This window comes from Coregonus lavaretus (assembly GCF_964263955.1).
Source record: "Coregonus lavaretus genome assembly, chromosome: 6".
NCBI classification, from domain to species: domain Eukaryota; kingdom Metazoa; phylum Chordata; class Actinopteri; order Salmoniformes; family Salmonidae; genus Coregonus; species Coregonus lavaretus.
Genome location: NC_139993.1, coordinates 35403474 through 35410466, shown reverse-complemented (window position 1 = coordinate 35410466; position 6993 = coordinate 35403474).

The window sequence follows — 6993 nt, the reverse complement described above, 5'->3', positions numbered from 1 at the left end:
TTGCCAACAAAGGGTATATAACAAAGTATTGAGAAACTTTTGTTATTGACCAAATACTTATTTTCCACTATAATTTGCAAATAAATTCATTAAAAATCCTACAATGTGATTTTCTGGAAATTTTTTCCTCATATGTCTGTCATAGTTGACGTGTACCTATGATGAAAATTACAGGCCTCTCTCATCTTTTGAAGTGGGAGAACTTGCACAATTGGTGGCTGACTAAATAATTTTTTCCCCCACTGTATTTCCCTCATTAAAATGGAAATCAATTTATAATATTTTTTACATGCGTTTTTCTGGATTTTTTGTTGTTATTCTGTCTCTCACTGTTCAAATACACCTACCATTAAAATTATAGACTGATCATTTCTTTGTCAGTGGGCAAACATACAAAATCAGCAGGGGATCAAATACTTTTTTCCCTTACTGTAGCAAGCTGGACAAGCAGTCATCCTTTCATTGTCTACTTATATGCCCGTTATTTATCCTACGTTTCTGACTTGGTGTACAGGGAGAATACTGTAAGAACGGCCCATGTTCTGAATTCTGTCGTTGTCCGTTTCAAAAGTGCCGAACAAATAGGCATATCATCCGTCTGAGCTCGCTCATTAATGTCTTAATCGAAATTACGGCTTGCCTCTTATCCACTCATCGTTCCCTTATGCCATAGTTCTTACATCTCAATTGTTATATTGCTAATATACTGTAGGTCTATCTCATTAGTATCTTATTAATCATTTTAGGTAATGTTGGAATGATGCATTTCTTTGTTTTGCTTGCTTTGTGTATTATAATTAGCCCGTGTGCTTTTCTCCACGAGGAGGGGATACTATAATGTTGTTGGGTCTGTAACCATGTTTGCCAGTGAAAGTTTAGTAATAGACCCATGTAATTCCAGTTGATATTGCAAGGGTTGTTTTGTTTGCGCAATGTGCTTCGGTATAGGCCTATTCTCTATAAAAGTGGATCCTCTTGATTGTATTTTCCTTCCTTTTTAGACCACATAGGCCTAAAAAAATACTTTAAATGGTAGGCTAACCACATCTCTCTCTCTCTCTCTCTGGTGACTTAAAGATGAGTAAAGTTAACGCCTCAACATCTTGCTGAATTTATCTGAACTAACACCTATCTGAATTTCTGTCGGTGTCCATTTTGAAAGTGCTGAACGAAGTCCTACCTCTTCGCAGCTCGTTTGCTTGCACTTGCTTATACTTAGAGCTAAGTGTTAATGATATAAGAACAAACATTATGAATCTACTGAACATAAATGTAATAATGTTTGTGTATGGTTCAAAAGTCAAAACTCATGTCGGCATTTATTATGATTGAAGGAGAATGCGGTTTTTATCGAGTTACACAAATCCACACGGAGTCAGTAGAAACAATATTTATTTAAGCCAGTCAGCCATGTCAGCTATGGTTTGTAAAAAGGCAGTAAATGAGGCTGAATGAACTTTTTCGCTGCAAGATGAGGCTCCGCTGATAGCCAGGTGTAGCGGGGGTAAGGATTCATTCCATGGTGCTGAAAAGACAGCTTTATGTAGACCATAACAGTTTGTGGGCACCGTTTGTCACCGTTATAGTGCAATTAATGTATTGTTTAGTGTTGTGTTGTGTAGTGTAGTGGCTTTGCTGGCATGCATCTAATAAAAAATGATTGAGTTTGCCCCACCAAGATTTTCTTACTAAAATCGGCACTGATATTGAAACAAACAATTCTACAAATCAACCTGCAGTAGAGCATGCTGGGAAATATGATAATGATGGGCGTGGTTTTGGTTGAACTCTGGTTATTAATACCAACACTGGGGTTATTTTACCCAAACAAGTGTTAATTTAACTCTTTACAGTGTTAATTTAACTCCTGAATCAACACTAGAAATGTTACATAGAAAAAACAGCACTAGTTAACACTGGCCAATTTGCTATGAAAGGGACACATCTGCCGGCTTCCATACATTTCAAAGACCTTTTAGAATTCTGAAGAACCGTAGATGCCACATCAAGGTTCTTTACATTTTAGTCATTTAGCAGACGCTCTTATCCAGAGCGACTTACAGTTAGTGAGTGCATACATTTTCATACTGGCCCCCCGTGGGAAAAACGAACCCACAATCCTGGCGTTGCCAGCGCCATGCTCTAGCAACTGAGCTACAGGGGACTTTATTGGGCAACAGTTCTCCAAGGAACCTTAAGTGCTGAGGAAGAACCATTTAAGAACTTTCTTTCTTTCTTTGTATTAGACACAGCATATGTGTCAAATGGCTGAGTGCAGTGAAAACAATACAATTACCAAAAGAGCAACAACAATATAGATGGTGAAGGAGATACATAGTGGGACTGGTGCGTCAGACTGTTGTTGTCGACACGTTCATGCACTGAGCCGGGACAGATGTTATCAGGGCAGAGGCAAGCAGGCAGGCAGTCCTTCAGTCTAGAACTCCCTCACCATAAGTCTGTTGCTGAGATGTGTGTAATAGTCAGAGGAAATTGATTCCATATGGCCACAGGAGTTCACTGGGGGTATATTGTTCCCTTGTGATGAGAAGGGAATTCTCTGCAGTTACTTTTGCTATCTAGCTGTGTCCTTGTGGTTAAGCTATCAAGTTGCTATACATACAAACTGATATGTACAGATATACTCAGTTACCGAAGTTGACTTTGGGTAAGACTGGGAACATTCAGTTAACATAATGTACTTCCCCCAATGACACATTCAAACTGTGCCCGCACCTTGGTTCAATCAGTGACCTTGTCATCACACGGTACAGAGGGTCCTTCAACAATAATCCTATCCCATTCCTAGACCAAACAATTAAATGGTTGTTCATCACAGCTGTAATATTTTGCTAAGAATCTGTATGAAAATGATATCACACTCTAGCAAAATCCAGCTGCCGTCTCCACTGACTCAATTAGACCACACACAGACACAGTCAGGGGTCAGTCTCTCCCAGTAGACGCATCCAGGAAAATACAAGTTGCATAATTGGGGACAATTAACTTTTTGCGCAACTTCCCAAATCTGTTGATCTCTTGTCTTGATGGTCTGATTTTCACCCCTAAATCGAAAGCATGGCCTTCAATTGCTAACAGGGCACTGCTGGTGTTTAGTGGTGCGGGGTGGAGTGATATGTTAGCCTGGTGGTGGCGCAGTGGATGACAAGTTTATGTTGACAATGTAATGATGGATCCCAAGGCCCAGTGATATCGTTGATGGAGTCAAAGGTATACATCTCTTGCTGTACTTGATGCCAATTGCAAACAGACTCAAAGACAGGTGTATGCTCATCATATACTAAAAGAGCTGTCTACTATGCTACTAATTCATAAATGTCGTATTTTATACATTTAATGGGCCACATAAATTATATTTGACTATTGTATTAGGTTACATCAATATTTTGTAAGAGATTTTTGCATGTGAAATCTATAACCTTTGGAGACCTATTATGAAAAATGGAAATGGAAAGGAAATGAATGGATAGGAAGTCCTATGATAAGTGGAAAACTAGCTCTCATATATATCAATTAGTTTCAGCTGTGGGGTTGGGGCTGTTTAAAATCAAGTGGCGTGATGTGGAGAGTGGGTGGTCTCTGGGAGAGCCCCAGCATGTTTTTGTCAAGATGTCTATGCCGATCAAACTATTGGGCGTAACTTACTGGAAGTTGTCAGTTGACTGTAGGAAATGACGCACCATGACAACGAAAAATAGACAAAAAGAGGCATGGAGAGAGAGCTATGAGGACATATGTATGATCAAAATAGATGGACCTAACAGCTCTCAAACTTGAGTGTGTACACTCAGTTGCTACAAGTGTTTGTTTGAAAGTCTAAACATTTCACTTGGAGCTCAAGACAGAGGGGTTTGTGCCATGTGCATCTGTTGGATTCAGAGCAACAGAGCAGTGTGTTCTGGGAAAACCCACGGATGTGCATGACGCATCCTCTACAGCAGGATTACACACTCAGTCCCACTCCTTCCATTCAGGAAGTGGCCTTCAGAACAGCCCCCTTATGTGTAGAAAACAGATTGCACTGTGGAGCATGTGATCATGTTGTGCTACAAATCACAAGCCCCGGGCCGGGCAACACAAAAATGGGAATGGACGTGAACTGGCAGCTGGAAGGCTGCTGTTCTCTGATCCCATGTACCATTTCCTGTCTTTGTGCCCTTTAGCAAGGCACTTAACCCCCCACAATTGCTCTCCATCCAGGGGCGCTGCACTGCTGCTGACCCTGTGCCTCTCAATATGTGTGTGTGTATCTGGTAGTGGAGGCTGGTGGTAGGAGCTATAGGAGGACAGACTCATTGTAATGGCTGGAATGGAATTAATGGAACAGAGTCAAACATGTGGTTTCCATATGTTTGATGTGTTTGATACCGTTCCATTAATTCCATTCCAGCCATTACAAAGAGCCCGTCCTTCTATAGCTCCTTCCACCAGCCTCCTCTGGTATCTGGGGTGTTGGGAAAGGCAGAATATATATATTTTTCGAACTAATTGACAATAAAGTTGTATTCTATTCTACTGTTCGGTCACAGATATTCCTTTGAGTCACAGTTTAGTCTAGATTGGTGCCAGAAACATTGGTTTTGTTTATTGGGTGGGTCACAATACAATTGAAAAGGCTTTAGATGGATCACATCCCCAAAATGGTCTGGGAACCACCGCCTTAAAGCGTTTACATTTTCCCATGCATTCTCCATAATTAAACTTTACTTGAAATTCCTTAAATTTTAGGCCCTTGGGTACTTTACTGTAATATAGAATAGCCTGTGTAATATACTTTTATATGCCAATTATCACTAAGGCATTATCGAGCATTTAGACAAAAAAAGAGTGGTGCATGCCATTGGATCACATTGAGGTCAGGTCTTGGTTGCTGATGACAACATCATCAGGCCATTAAAGTTAGTACCAGAACTCTGTAAACTAAGCTAAATGGAATGGGTGGGTTAGCAGTGTGACACATTCTTCCCGCTATGTCATCTGATACTGTATATTTTAATTAGAAAACAGAAAAGAAAATAACATAATCTACAATAGAGAAATTGTAGAATAAGAAATAAGAAATAAGATGCACACATATCAGAAAAACAACCACTTTTCAATGGCTGTCACGTCTCCTCACGTTGCTCCCCTCCGGTGCTCTGATTTGCCGGTCTACTGAGCCACCGGTCTGAGTGCACCACCTCGGCAACACAGGAATGGAAACCCAACGCACCCTAATCACCTCCAGCGCACCTGCACCTCATCATCTCATCACCACAACTATATAGCCCTGGACTGTTCAGTCATTGTGTGTAATTGTTAGCATCGTGTTGTTTACTCGCTCTTTGTTATTCTCTTTCTCATTGTTAAGTAAACCTTTACCTTGTTGATGTTTGCGTCCTGCCTCTTCGTATCCTCAGTACTCGTCACAGAATTACACACCTCTCACGAAAATGGATGCAGCAGGTAATCCTCCTGGAGTTTCCCAGCGCCTCGACCAGCACCAGCAGCGGCTTGCCCAGTTGAACGCCGCCATGCAGGAAGTGCTCCAAACTCTGCATAATCTGCCCAGCGCCCCAGTTCCACCTCAGGGAGCGGCGAGTGCACCCAGTCCACCTGTTACCGTGCTATCACCAACTTCTGAGGGACCCCCTCGCCCTACCGGAGCGCTATGACGATAAAACTGCTAAATGTAGCAGCTTCCTGCTACAGGTTTCACTTTAACTGGTGTGTCAGCCTGAGGCATATCCATCTGACCAAGCCAGGATAGCGCTGGTGATTTCGCTACTTAAAGGAAAGGTGCTGGATTGGGCCACGGCAGTCTGGGAAGGAGGTGAGGCTGCGGCGCTTCCCTACTCCACCTTCCTCTCTTGGTTCAGGGCGGTGTTTGATAATCCCACGGAGGGAAAGGACAGGGGTGAGCATCTCCTCCAGCTACAACAGGGAGAGGGGCCCGCGTCCGAGTACGCTCTGAGCTTTCGCACGGTGGTGGCGTCTTCCGGTTGGAATGAGCGTGCTCTGCGCACAGCCTTCAGTAGAGGCTTACGGGAGGACATCACGACGGAACTTGCACGACGAGATGGACCTTGCACGACGAGATGGACCTTGATACCTTCATTGCCATGTCCATCCGTCTTGACGACATGTTGAGAGACAGACGGTGTTCCCAACACCTCCCAGAGCCTCGACTCTCACCCCATCTGAGCTATGGAAGCCGCCCTGCCTCTGAGTCCTCACTCATGGAGGTGGGCAGCACCCTCTACACCACCACGGAACACAGATCTCCTGGCGGCTCCCAATCTAGGCGGTATGAGTCCTGTCACAAAACCATTGTTTTTAGTTCCCATAACGGTGACTGGTTATTCCTTCTCCTCCATTTCCACTGAAATTATAGATTCCGGATCAGCAGGGAACCTTATAGATAGGGAGCTGGTCTCTGAATGGGGGTTGCCCACCGTGCCACTGCCTTCTCCGCTACACGTCACCTCGCTGGACAATAAACCACTTGGATCAGGCACCATTACACACGTCACTCTTCCCATCACCATCACCACCATTCCCACACTACCGGAGCACCACGAAGAGCTGTCATTCCACATCATCACGTCACCCCTTCCCTGGTTCGTCTTGGGATTGCCCTGGCTCAGACCACACAACCCCACCATCAATTGGATCACCAAGAGGATCACAGCCTGGTCCACCTCATGCCGGAAGACCTGCCTGCCGCTGGTTTGTTGTTCCACGTCAGTGGAGAGTCTGGAGTCTGCCCTCCAGCCCAACATTCCACGTGAGTACGCAGATCTCTCCGATGTCTTCTCTTCCTCAAAGGCTAGGTGTCTCCCTCCTCACAGGCCCTGGGACTGCGCCATTGACCTGCTGGAGGGACATCACCCCCCGCAGAGTTACATTTACTCCCTTTCCATGGCGGAGACTGAGGCCATGGAGAAGTATGTGGCGGAGACCCTGAAACAGGGGTTCATCAGCCGCTCTACC